General features: G+C 49.6%; 1 long non-coding RNA gene across 1 annotated transcript; it reads right to left on the reverse strand.

Annotated features, from left to right (window-relative positions):
- Positions 1–5,392: 5,392 nt before the first annotated feature.
- LOC140691626 (uncharacterized) lies at positions 5,393–14,133 on the reverse strand. The gene is made up of 4 exons (XR_012067374.1): positions 13,944–14,133; positions 13,292–13,419; positions 12,136–12,292; positions 5,393–6,054 (listed from the first exon to the last, which is right to left on the reverse strand). It is a non-coding gene; the product is annotated as an uncharacterized lncRNA (long non-coding RNA).
- Positions 14,134–14,159: the final 26 nt, after the last annotated feature.

A 14,159-nucleotide genomic window follows, 5' to 3' on the forward strand; every position in this document is an offset into this window, starting at 1 on the left:
TTACCGCAAACTTCTCAGCAAGGGCAGAAGGGCTGATGTCCTAGCAACGTGAAGAATTTCAATTAACCAGTCTTGTTAAAAACACTTCTGTAAAGAGCAGGTGTTGAAATTCAGGGCAGGCCCCGTGTCGGGAGTCTAAATGGTGACCTGTGATTGGGGGACGGACGTGGGCATCACACCCTCAAATTGATTAAAAAAAAATCCTGAGAAACCAGAAGGAAACAGTTGTTTATAGCGAAAATATGGTTGAAGAATCTTTCTGATCCCCCTCTCCAAGCATAACGAGAGCCGTGGACAGAATTGGTGTTACCAGCGTTGCCTGAAAAGCCTCAAATGAAGACTTTAATTGAACGGGCTCTCGGGTTGGTGGCAGTGGGAGTGATTGACAGAAGCAAATCTCTGAAGGCATGTCGTTTCCAATCACAGATACAATTCCAAAAGTTTTTTTTTTTCCAACTATAAGACATTAAGAGAAAAAAGAAATCATAGACCATGCAAAGAGACAAGGCGTGTTGAACACAAGCAAACAAACAAAACATACCATGTAGGTGTTAGAATGGAGCAGAGTGTAAATTGTTTAACACATGTCTCAAAATAAACGTGGTGCTTTGAAAAGTCAGCAGCAAGGACCAAGCAGATTTGAAGGAAATAAACAAAGAAACCAACAAACTCAAAATTGAGGGAAAAAAGGATTAAAAATTAACAAAGAAACCAACAAACTCAAAATTGAGGGAAAAAAGGATCAAAAATGGGGATTCACTGGATAGATGAAACAGAAGATTAGATACTGGTAAAAGTAAAATTTTAGCAAGCATGACCATAGATCATGAAAAATTGTTCCGAAGACTGCACAGAGAGAATAAGGGAAAAAAAGTTTAAAATATAAAGAAGAGGTACATACATAGAACATTATTAGCAAGAATTCAAGAAAGAGATTGTAGAAGGATTGGGCAAAAGGTAATATTTGTTACGATAACAGTTGAGAATTTTGCAGAATGTTTAAATAAAAAACCAGTCCCCTGAATCAGCATCACAGTGAATCGTAAAATCGACTACAGAAATAATGATATTTTACTGAAAAAAAGGGAAAGTTTTTCCCGTTCACAAACAGTTCTTTTTACAGAGTGTCTTTTTGGCAAAGATTAATAATCTGAACTGAAAAGTCATCAAAACAAACGTATGGATGAGTAACTGAGGGGGGAGGGTGTAGCTCAGGGGTAGAGTGCGTGCTTAGCGTGCATGAGGTCCTGGGTTCCATCCCCGGTACCTCCTTTAAAAATAAACCTAATTGCATGCCCCCTCCCCGCCAAAATTACATAATCAAGTAACACAGTAATAAGTAAATAAAATTTTAAAAAACAATAAAAAGACAAACAATCCAATTGAAAACTAGGCAAAGGCTTTTGGAAAGACATTTCTCCCCCGAAGATACACAAAGGGCCACCAACATCATTCGCCATCAGAGAAACACTAACCAAGGCTGCAGCGAGATCCCACTCCACACCGACGGGGGTGGCCACAGTTTGAAAATTACAATGAAATTATATTTATATTATTAAAACTATAGTGTTAAGTTTTTTAAAAATGGGAAATAACACTATGACACAATATTGCAAGATCAGCCAGCAAGGAGACAGGGAGCAGGACTCAAATCCGTTTCCAGGTCTGGGATTCGGTCAAACTTTTATGAGTTGGGGGCGGAGGAGGGTTTGGTCTGCGGAAGCTCTGGGGGGCAGGGTTTGAAAATTTGAGTGTTCAGATTATTGTATACTTCACATCCTTACATTTCCTTTGAACATACTGGATATTAGTGGGGGAAAAAAAGAAAATTTAAGTGAAACCAGGTGAATGTAAGTGGGCATTTGTCATCTGCCCACTCGGGGGAATGGATCTCGTCCTACAGACACCATACCACTGGCTCCTCACCTCTTGCCCCTCTTGCCCACCCTATTTAGCTTCCTTTTACTTTATTATGAAAAGTGGTTAACAGTGTTCCCCAGTTCCCAAAGGCGAACTCATTGCAAAAGCGCACCTTTAGGTATTCAAGTCCATCGCAGCTTAAACAGAGACGGCGTTCGAAATACTCAGCCCTGTTGCACAGCAGACACCGACCAATGACAACGGACGCAGAGATCAGCCAGGATGCAAAAAATTAGCAGGGAGGGTGTAGCTCAGTGGTAAAGAGCGTGCTTAGCAGGCGCGAGGTCCTGGGTTCCATCCCCAGTGCCTCCATTAAAAAATAAAATTTAAAAAAAACTAAATAGATCTAATTACATCGCCCCTGCAAGAAAAAAAAAAACAGGATTTTTTTAAAGATTATGTAAAAATTTGTCATAGCGTCTCACGCTGAAGGAGCCCCATCTCAACACTGGTGCAAAGCAGGTCACTGGTAAATGCGGACATCGTGGTGATGTCCACAGCTGCAAACATCCGGAGTTTCTCTGAGGTCTGATCCTGAACCGTTTGCTGGCTTTAAGCTCAGAGGAAGCAAATCACGTAGGAAGTGAGTCAAGCTGACGACAGACACGCCAGCCGCTCTGTTTCCACCTGCTGCAGCGCAGCGACCTCGTGGAATGAGTCAAATGCTCAAGCGAACTTACAAACCCGGCCGTCCCCAGGCCTTGGCCAAAGCGTTCCTCGTCCCCATCCCTGCTCCACCCATGAAGGGGGAGGAAGCAAACGGACAAACTGACTCCCCGGGTGCAGCCTGCCTGGCAGGCCTGGCAGCGTGCTTGTCCCTCCCTTTCTGTTTTTCACCCGCGCTCCCCTCTCGGTGACGCATTATTTACTGAGAACAGCTCCAAGCCACAGGCTGTGCCCCAGGAAGAAGGTGACACGCTGATCATCTCAGAAGGACGGACCAGCCCTCGGGGGTTCCTCCTCCTGCCAGGAAGGTTCATCGAGGTTAAGGGGAACGTAGCAGCGTGCAGAACACCCTGATGGGTACCACATTTTCCAGTCCACCCAGCTTTCCTGTAAAACCTCAGGACCCCACGCCCAGGATGGATTCACAGTCCCTAAGATGTGAGCCCGCCTGGCGAAGCAGGAATCTCTTCTTTTCTGACTCTCCCAAAACTCTGCCTCCGGGTCTCAATCCGGTTTTTGGGGTACAGAGGCTGGTTTTGTGGCAACACCGATTTGAGACCACATATTTGACACTAGACCGAATCTTTTTTGTAGTCTCAACCCACCCGGCTAAGTAAACCATCCCAGGACCGTGACTGTCTTTTTTTTTCTCTTTATTTCTAGTACCAATTATCATGCATGCCTAGAAGAAATGGGAGCTGCTAATGAACTTTGTGTCCCACTATTAAAGATGAGAACAAAGCTTTCAGTCCTTAAGATATTTAAGGATGATCTGCGGGTGATGCCTTTTCTCTTTTTCTTTTTATCTTTTTTCTTGACAGGAAAACAATTAAGAGACAAGGGACGTTGTATCGTCCTGCTGAAGTGGCAACTGTGTTGACATTTCTCAGCTTTGGAAGGGAAACAATTTATAGCTCATGTTACTCCATCAATAAAATGGTGCTTGTCAGATAATAACTTTGTGGAAAAAAATCAGGTCATTCATCTAGGAACAGATGGATGAATTACTCAGGAAGAAACTTGAGATTTGCAAACGTTAGCCACTCTATAAAAATAGATTTAAAAAACTCAGATTTCTTCTGTACAGCACAGGGAACTATATTCGATATCTTGTAATAATCTATAATGAGAAAGAATATGAAAAGGAATCTATCCACCTATCTATCTATCTACCTATCCATCCATCCGTCTATCTATCTATCTATCGATCTATCTATCTATCTATCCATCCATCCATGTATCTATCTGTCCATCCATCTATCCATCTATGTATCTATGTATCTATCTACCTATCATCTATCTACCCATCCATCCATCCATATATCTATCTATCCATTCATCCATCCATCCATCCATATATCTATCTATCCATCCATCCATCTAATCTGTCTATCTATCTATCTATCTATCTATCTATCTATCTATCTATCTATCTATCCATCCATCCATCCATGTATCTATCTGTCCATCCATCTATCCATCCATCTATCCATCTATGTATCTATCTATCGACCTATCATCTATCTACCCATCCATCTATCCATCCATCCATCCATCCATCCATCCATCCATATATCTATCTATCCATTCATCCATCCATCTATCCATATATCTATCTATCTATCTATCTATCTATCTATCTATCTATCTATCTATCTATCTATCCATCCATCCATCCATGTATCTATCTGTCCATCCATCTATCCATCTATCTATCTATCCATCTATCTATCCATCCATCCATCCATTTATCCATATATCTATCTATCTATCTATCTATCTATCTATCTATCTATCTATCTATCTATCTATGTATCTATCTATCTATCTATCTATAGATAGGTATAACTGAATCACTATGCTGTACCCCAGAAACTAACACAGCATTATAAACCGACTATATATTAAGTAAAAAAAAAAATCCCTAAACAAAACTCCCAGCTGCTTCAGACAGATGTACTGGACAAAACAGAAAAGGAGTAGGAACTGAGACTCCTTTGCAGGTGACTGTCTTGCATGGGAAAATATGAGCCTTTAATCAGATACACTCCCCCCTCCCCCACCACCCCATTGGAGGGGAGCATTTCTGTGTCAGTTTTGCAAATTCTGACAACCTAGGACTCGGAGCATCAAACTTGTCCTGCGATGTAGAGACAAAAAGTGATGGAAGCTCATGGAAACTGCCGCTGGGTATCTTTCAAAGACTCCTTCCATCACATCGCCACCGCCCTGAAAGGGATTAAATGCAGCAGGAACTCAAAGTGAACTTGTCAGTGAAAGGGAGGTCCCCGTCGGTGGAGGAGTCCAAGAAGGGATCGGAAGGAAAAGGTGACAAGAAGAAAAAGGAGGCCCGTCACGATTACGTCTGACGGGCAGGGCAGGCATGCGATGCTAAGTGATGCATCTTCTCGGCTGCACTGGCTCGAAAAGAGACCTGTTCAGTCTCACAAAACATCATCAAACCCATTCTGAGGATGCTGGCCGCACTGCAGACAGCGTGGGGCTACAACCCCAGAAGGAGGCAAAGCCTAGACAATCCACGGGTGACAAGTGGGGCCCCGCTGCACCCATAGCTTCTGCAGGGCCACACTGACCTGGCGCAGGGGCACGCGGGGACCGGCCGCGGGTGAGCCCCAGGCCCCTGAGCAGGGAGCGTCATGCCCGGACCGACCATTCCCGGGCCTAACCTGCCTTGGACCTCGTGGGACAAGTCACCGCTGACATCCCTGCGCCCCTGCTCTGCCCCGAGCTCTTCTCTGACAGGGCCGGCCAGGCGGGGAGGTGCCGTTTCTGAGGCTGGAAAAGATCCGCCATTGGAGAGAAGGAGGCTGGCCCAGTTCCAGACACTTGGCAGGTGGAGAAACAGTTATTCAGCAAATTTGGAACCAAGTATGGAAATGAGTTTGCTCAGTCCCCCAGAGCAGGTGGATCGACTTGGAAGCTTCCCGGGAAATTTATTTCAAGAAAAACTGGGGTAGGGGGTGGGGGGTAGGGCAGGATATAAAAACAGGACACTCTGGGGATCAAGGCTTCTGAAATGTAAGCCCACGTTTCAGCGGATAGAAGCACCTGCTTTCTCAGGTTGGGTTTTTCCAAAGTAAATAAATATTTAGGGCAGCCTGTCCAGTAAAGGCAGTGATTAATTTTAAGAGATAATCCATGCACCAGCCTACACTAACCCCATGGACGCTAATTACCCAGTCAGCCAGATCACTCCAACCAGGTCCTCTCTGTCACTGCAGTAAAATGTGTGTGACAACATGCATCTTCTAATAAAGGGACATCAAAGATGTTTCTAACTGTTGAGATGGCCTAGCCCTGCCTCTGGGAATTCCGATGTCTTCCCCATGTGGGTCAATTTTAGTTTCTTCAGGGATGGATGTCTGCCACTCAAGCTGATTTCCGCCCACTTTGGCACAGGATGGACACGGCTCTTCCAACCCAGAGCAAGTTCAGGGGGATGCAAAGCTGCAAAAAAAAAAAAAATCAGACAATTAGCTGCTGTTACCAGGACACATGGGTGTCCTGCAAGAGGTGACCAGGGAGATTGTAAGTCATATGCACCCTTATTGTAGACGTGACAATTCTATTTCTCAGAAAAATGGACACTACGTTCACAGAAAGACTTGTGTAAAAACGCTCACATCAGCTTTTATTCTGAAAGCCAGAAACAACCTGAATGTCCTTCAGGAGGGGAAAGGGAAAAATAGCTCTGGTGGAGCCGTACGAGGGGACGTCACTCAGCCATCAGGTGAGCAGCTCCCCGGCGTACGTGACACGTGAAGGCTTCTCGGAAACGTTACAGCGAGTGAAATTGGGGACCAAAGACTCTTGGGTGCTGCGTGGTTCCAAGTATGGGAAGTGCTTAACCAGCAGAATGATGGACGTCCTCTGGGACTCAGGGGTGGGACTGCTGGGCAGGCAGAGAAGGGACTGACTGAGCTGTAACAATGTGTATCTTGATCTGTGTGCGGTAACACAGGTAACACACACTTGTCAAAATCTAGCCCAGGGTATAAAACCTGTGCGAGTGATTGTAAATTGTTCCCCAAGGAAGTGGTGCGAAATGCAATCAGCGTGTTGGAGATGCTCAGAGGACCGCCTTCACGGCGACAGGGCTGTGGGTTCATTTTTCACAGCGCAGGATGCAGGCCTGATGGTCGGCGCAATTTTAATCCTCGCGGACTCAGTAAGAATCAGCAGCGACCCTTCATTCAGAAATACTGTCGTTGCGATGAGGGGCGGCCAGGGCCTTCATGGGGTGCCATGCTAATAAAGCGTGGGGGTAATATGAAGAGGGAAAAAGGCTGGAGAATCCAGGCCCCACCAGGCACGAATCTTGTCACCATGCTGAGCCCAGAAGGACCCACGGGCTTCCTATCCTGCGAGCAGCTACGGATCTTCAGCAGAGTTTGTGCCTCTGTCCCCGTAAACGAACGTGGATCGTTTCCCTTCCATTGGCTTTGTCATTTATCTCATCTCCGATCTGTAAATTTCTTTCCATGCTTCCCTAAAAGCCAAAGCCTTTAAGAGTTTGTGGTATCTTATGTCTGTATATATTTAAGTGAACTTACAATAAAATGAATGTAAGGAAACATTTGGGGACGTGCGAGCCTGTTTCTCCTTTTACAGCGATCGATTCGTTATTCCAGGCTGGAAGATGCTGAGTATTTCTAAATGGTGCTGTGATTGGAAGGGACCCAGAAATCTTGATTGGAGGCTGGGGTTGCCAGGAAAAAAAAAAAACGTAGCAGGGCTACAGAGGCAGATTCGCTGGGAGTGCATGAAAGGGATTTTTGTGTGGAGAGAGCAGTGCCTGGGTTTCTAAGTGACAGGGCACATTTGAGAATATCGAGTAAAAGGCTCAAAGTATTCGCAGTCTAACCGTGCTGGTGGGATTTTGTGTCTGCAGATACACTTGGGGCCCCCTGTTCGAATGATGACATCGCTGAATTCCATCAATGAACCATTTCATTTGTCAGAGGTTTTGAATTTGCCAGGGAGGGGAAACTCCAGTTCAGACAGGCTTGGGCACAAAAGACATTCCTTGGCTTTGATCCCTGGAGACACCGTGAAATAAAATAAAAAAAAATTTATTTTACTCTCAGATGATTCAAGTGGAAGTGACAGGCTTGGCTCTCGCGGCCCTCCGGAGGACCACATGCACATCCCTGAACCGTCCACTGCGGGGAGGGACCGTGATGCTGGCCAGACCTGTGCTTTAGCCCAGCTGACAGCCCTGCCTGAGAAGCAGGTGTCTGAGAACGGAGCAGGGCTTGGTTCTCCAGAGGGAAACAGGCCAATGTTCGTTATCAGAAAAAGAGAGTGGATATTGAGGGGCAATGTTTATTTATCTACAGTTATGCAAATATGTATACAGTAGCCAATAAAATCAGTGTGAGCGTGAATAAGGAAACCTCGAATGGATGCAACAATAAAAATAATTTTGGGGGCACCACAGGAGGTAGAATTTGGATGCAAGATGAGGAGGTGGCTTGGATTGTTCGAAAAACTTTACTCCAAGAATATGAATCCGTGAGTGAGTTGCCTTCAAGCTGGAAGAAAGCCAGCAGCGAGAAGTCCGACCCTCCTGCCCTCGTCACATCTCTGGGTGGAAGTCTGGCTGGTGAGTTAATTTACTGGGAGGCAGAATGAGGATTATGGGAATAAGGGACCAGGCTCCCTGATCGGATGCCACGAATGAAATGAAGGCTGAAGATGACGTCCATGAGGCCAGCTCCACAATTATTGGATGCAGAACACTTGCCCACTGTCGAACTCCAGTGGACCCGAGTGACCCCTTCACTGACCAGGTATGAAATCTTGCAAGCCTTAATCAAATCCTGCAAGACTTCCTTCTTGAATATTTCAAGAAATTAGAGCGTAATTGGGATGCAGAAGGCACGGACAGAGCAAGAGAACAAGACTTCTTGGCTCAAGACTGCAGAGCAATTTCAGCCTTCCTTATATCTGATGCTTAAATAAAAGTAGCTTCTCTTGACACCCAGAGATGGAACATAACGTGCACACTCCTGAGTGAGGAGGAGAAGGGTGAGAGCCTGGGACAGCCTGGCAGAGGATGGGGGAAAGTCGGGAGACTTCTGAGTGCGCCTGCAGGGCCACAATGCATGGCTAGGCCCAGTGTGGAAGTGGGGGAGTCGCAGGAGGGGCAGGCAAGAGCGAGGTCATAGAAGATCATGCTGTTTGCATTTCTTCCTTAACTCATCTGATAAACATTTGTCCTGTCCCTGCTACATACACAGGAGCGAGGCTACGAATACAGAAGGGGCTTTGGGGAAGGGAGTTGAGGCATGGAAGGTCAGAGAGATAATTAAAGAAATATATATATAAGTGTGTGTGCGCGCAGTGGAATACTACGCAGCCATAAAAAAGAATGAAATAATGCCATTTGCAGCAACATGGATGGACCTGGAGATGATCATACTAAGTGAAGTCAGCCAGACAGAGAAAGACAAATAGCATATGATACCACCTATATGTGGAATCTAAAAAAGTGACACAAATGAACTTATTTACAAAACAGAAAGACTCACAAAGAAAACAAACTTATCGTTACTAAAGGGGAAAGGGGGGAGGAGGGATAAAGTGCGGGTTTGGGGTTAGTAGATAAATTATTATGTACAGAAGAGATAAACAGCTTTCTAGCACAGGGAACTATATTCAATAACTTGTAATAACTTACCACGGAAAAGAAAATTTATACATATATAGCATAACGGAATCACTATGTTCTACACCAGAAACTGACGCTACGTTGTAAACCAACGGTACCTCAATTAAAACAAACAAACAGACAAACAAAAGAAATAGATACAACACTGTCTTACAAATGCTGCAGAGTGGAGACCTGAAAAGCAAAGAAAGGCAGTTGGCTCCGCGGGCAGTTCGGTGGCGTCAGCCTCGTTTCTGGCTAGCAGGCGCGAATCACCCCGCACCCCCGGGAGGCCCGGTAGAAGACGTGGACTCCCTGGAGGGCTCCGTGAGCGGCAGGAAGACTGGACTTGTGCCGGGACTGAGCACTGTGAAGCCCAGCCCATCGCGCACTTCCCACTCTCCCCCTCGGTCCTTGGTGCCTCCTGGGTTAAGCGCCAACCACCAACCGGTTCCTTCTGCTTTCATCTCAGATCGACGATCCAGGCACTGTCCTTGTCCCCCTCCGCCCCAGACCCCAGACGTCCGGATGCGCCCACATGTGGGTTCTATCCGGAGGCAGTTTAGGGGAAGGAAGCACCGCCTATGACCGTGGGCCCATGGTCACTGCGGACCCCGCGCTCACGTCGGAAGCTCAGTGTCTGAGCCCGCGGAGCATGCCTGGCTCACCGCTTCCAGAAGGAAGCTCTTGCGGGCCCCCTTCTCGGGTTCCACCATCACTCCAGTCGCTGGTGACCCCCAGGAGAGCGTTGAGATGCCCAGAGACCTGCCAAGTCCCCTCGGCATACCTTGGAAGGTTCCAGAAGCCCAGCCGCTTGGGGCCTGGGAGACAAGTCATCGCACTCTGGAAATACCCTCCTTGCGCTGCTCTGTGCTCTGCCCGCATCCTGCCTTGGGTGGGGGGCCTGGGAGCAGAGCTGGTCCCAGTTTGTGCCTGGCTTCTGGGACGACCAGAGGCCGTGAGAAAACCCACCCCGCCTTGGAGGTGCTCCAGGGCGGGCCCCGGGCTCCTTTTAGAGTCAACGTGGTGCCCTGCACCTGCCACACTGCCTCGTTCGGGGCTGCCCAGAAGGAGGAGGACACCTTAAAACCAGAGCCGCCGAAGGCGTGTCAGCTCTGCCCGAGGCACCGGGGCCCCCTCTCCCGGGGCCCGCGCTGTCCCCGAGGCCCGTCCGTCCTATGCACCCTTGCTTCCTTAGTGTTATTTGTGAAACTTTCACACCCACCTCCGTGTCTGCGGTCTGGGATGCGAATGTAGTGGGTGACTTCACAGTTTCTCAAAAATGGATCCTGGACACCTTTCAAGAAACACGCTTCTGCCCCCGGAAGATGAAGATTTTACAGCTTTGCCCCCGCCCCCCCAGGCCAAGTCCAGAATTCACGTTGAATGCAGCGTCGCCAAAGGTGCGAACTAAAAATAAAAGCAACCCTTATGTTTTGGGCGATCAGCGACGAGCAGGACCAAACAGGCGGGTCCATGTTTTCTGCAAAGGCTGGGGTAGGTGCCCCACCCCACCCCGTGCCTGGAACTGGGGTTCCCAGAGGGTCACCTTCCTGGAGGATCCCCTCCGCGTCTCCCCTTCTCCACGGCCACGCCTAGAGATGCTCCCCTCTGTGCCCCCAAGAGCTCTTTGCTGGTGGAGAAGATGCACAGGGTGTCAGGCCACAAAGACCACCTCTACCACCCCAAGTCCCCGCAGGTGACCGTGTCTCTGCCCCTCGGAGCAGGTGGCCAACTCCTGGCACCTCTTCTCCTGTGCTTCCCAGTTTATCCTCCGCCGCACCTCCCATCCTGACGCACTTCGGCCTTTCCCTCCCGGCGAGCCTGCTTATTTCTCCTCTTCTGGGTCTGACACATTTTCCATCGAGCGAGCCCCCCCTTTGTCATGCATGGATCAGTTTGCTCCCCCATCCCTCGGCAGACATAAACTGAGCCCCCACTGGGGGTGGGTTTGGTCCAAACAGGTGACCACAAGTATGTCCCCAGAAGGGACATGAGGACACACAGCCCGCTCTGGCCCCTTTCATGGTTGCCACTTCTCAGTGCTCTCAGAAGGGCAAAGCCCACGACGTGGTCAGGTGGGATCGGCTGAACTGGGGGGCGGGGGAGACCCACGTGGCCTGGGTCAGGGACACGAGGGAACTGACAGGGCAGCACTGGAGACGTGCAGCAGTGACGCCCGGGGACCAGAGCGCTGGAATTAGCTTGAGGTTTCAGTGTGCACCTGGCTCTTGTCCTGGGAACAGTGACCTTGGCCAAGTCTCAACCTGCCCACCGGCAAAACGGAAATGAAGAATGGGGTCCCCAAGATGCAGAAATGACGGAGTTGGCTCTGAAGGTGGCCAGCGTGTGTGAGTGACAAGCTCGTTTCTTCAGCCTTTCTCCCTCCCTCGGTCCTTTCTCTTCTCCCTTCCTCCCCTCCTCCCTCCTCCTTTTCTGCTTCCCCCCTCCTTTGGCTCACGGGGGTCCTGGCCTGTAAGCACAGGCAGGTGGATGAAGCCCCGCTCGGCCCTCTGTTTGCTAAGCCACCGTTTCAGGGGTGGGTGCAGACACACTGGCGCCCAGAGAAAGCCAGCCGCTGCCAGGCTGGTCCCAGAGGCAGAAAGCATGCCCGGGTGACGGAGGGGAAGGTGAGACTGGCCACGCCCAAGGGGACAGAAGAGGCCACCTGGGAGGCATCTTTGACCCTGACCTGGGACCAGCCTGCTCTGCCCGCTGCTCCGGGTGGGCCTGGGTGAGCACGCACGCCCGGACTCGCCGCTGGAGGAGACCGAGCCTGTGCCGATGGGTGGTGCTCAGGCTCCCGGACAGAAAAACGGACGTAACAGAGCAGGGGGAAAGCGGGCAAGGGTCTCAGCGCACTTTGGGATTCCTACCCATTTGGAGACCTTCTTCCTTCTAAAGAGGAGCCAGTGAAGATGCTCAGACGCCAGGTGATGGTCTGAGGCCACCAAACCGGCCCCTTCTGGAGCCTGATGACACCCGTGTGACCTCACTCCCCGGCCAGGGCTCTTTCTCCCACCGCCTCTCGCTCTGCAGCCGCAGGAGAATGTAGACCAAGAAAGAGAGAAAGAAAGAAGGTGGCTCAGACCCCTGCGATGCCTGCGAAGTCCCTGATGTTTCCTGGCATCTCCCAGCTCATCAGAGCTGCATGGGCACCAGGCTTAACCAAGGGGGCAAAGCCTCTTGAAGTCCCCCTTCGCTCCTCTGCGCCGTCACACCGCCTCCGAGGGCAGGGGACAGAACCAGGGGACCGGACCCCGGGTGGTGAGAGTGACGCCGCACTTTGTCCCTGGGCGTCCCTGGTCTCATCACCCTGGCTCTCCACGGCGCTCACACAAGCTGGCACGAAGCTTTCTGATTCAAGGGGCCTGAGACTGAGCTCGGAGCAGGAGAGACGCCATAATTCTCTCCATCAGATCGGACCCCCAGTCAAGTTTTTTAGCCGTAAGTACAATTGTTAGAGCAGGCAGATGGCTAGATATGAACCGAGAAAGGGGGACGCTGGCCACATGGCAGGAACTGGGCAGAAAGGAGGGGCACGGGCTAAATGCAGGGAACCACACATCATGTGAGCACCAGGGGACCCGGGCAGAGAAAGAAGGGCAGGGACCTCTGGGCTGACAAGTGGTCACAACTTTTGGGGTGACAAGCGACCTGGAGGCTGACAAAGAAAGGTGGGAAAAGGCAGGAATCTCCAGTGTCCGAATGGAACCTTTTGCTAGTTATGCCCTCATTTCAGTAACATTAGCCTTGCAGGTCAGAAGTCCCCATCGTGCACCGAGGCCATGACACGTCCGATCCAGACTAAATAAGGACCAAAATGCCCCCTCCCCTCGGGAAGGGGGAGCTGGGATGGAAATCAGGGAACACGACCCCAAACCCTTCCCTCCCCAATGAATATTCCATTCATTCATGTTTACACCCTGTGCAACCAACGTGCCAAAGCAGCTCGGGACAGCTGCTCACCTGAGTCTGCCCGCTCCCCCCTTGAAAGTGTCCTATCCATCCTTTAATAAATCCCCACTTTACCGTCTTAATCTCTCCATCTTGTCTCTGAATTCTTTCTGGGACGGGACAGGAACCTGGACACCGGCTACATCCGCCGGCAACAGAATCTTCCGTACAAACTCTTAGGGTTTAATTCCTCTTACTCCCACCTGTTTGGCAACCACAGGAGAGCACTTGTTGTCAAAACAAAACACAGACATGATGTTTATCGACTGGAGAAGACTCAGTCTGGGTGGCCTGGCTCCCCTGCCCCGCGGGCCAGTGTGACCTTTCTCCTGCCGCAAAGTGACAGGAAGAATAAAAAGAGGGTGGGGACTGCACAGGCAGAAAGTCTCAAATCTTCCTGGGCACAGAAACACCCCACTCAACTTTTTTTTTTTTTAACTTGATTTTGGTGGATAAGCAGACGCGCCTTGTCGCCCAGGCCTTCGCGGCCTCCCTGTCTTTTCTCAACTTCATCTGAACCTGGTTTATCCCCTTGTAAGGTAGGGGAAAGTAGAATTTCCTCAACGCATCCACCACCGCCCAGCCCAGGGCCCGACCTTAGAGGGGAAAGTTGGTGTTTGCACGTCTGAGCATTTTCAGGGGTCTGCGAGACAGGATTAGGAACCGTGGCCTTGGGGATGTGCATCTCCATACAAAGCCCGCTTCGGGGGTTAATCTGAACAGTTACCTTGTCTCCTTGGTCCAAACAGAGCAGCGCAGCCATTGGCCAAGATCAAACAGGAAAAGGCCTGAACCACTGGGGTCTCTGCTTAGCGGTTTAGCGTTCTAGCCAAGTTAATCCGAACCGTTTCTGTTCGAGACCGGAGGAAGTACGCTGAACGGATTTTTATGACTTTTCTCTCTTACAGGACTGTGCCTCTGGGATTCTGAACGTGAAGAGGAG

The sequence above is a fragment of the Vicugna pacos genome, chromosome 36, assembly GCF_048564905.1.
Source record: "Vicugna pacos chromosome 36, VicPac4, whole genome shotgun sequence".
In the NCBI taxonomy this organism is placed as follows: domain Eukaryota; kingdom Metazoa; phylum Chordata; class Mammalia; order Artiodactyla; family Camelidae; genus Vicugna; species Vicugna pacos.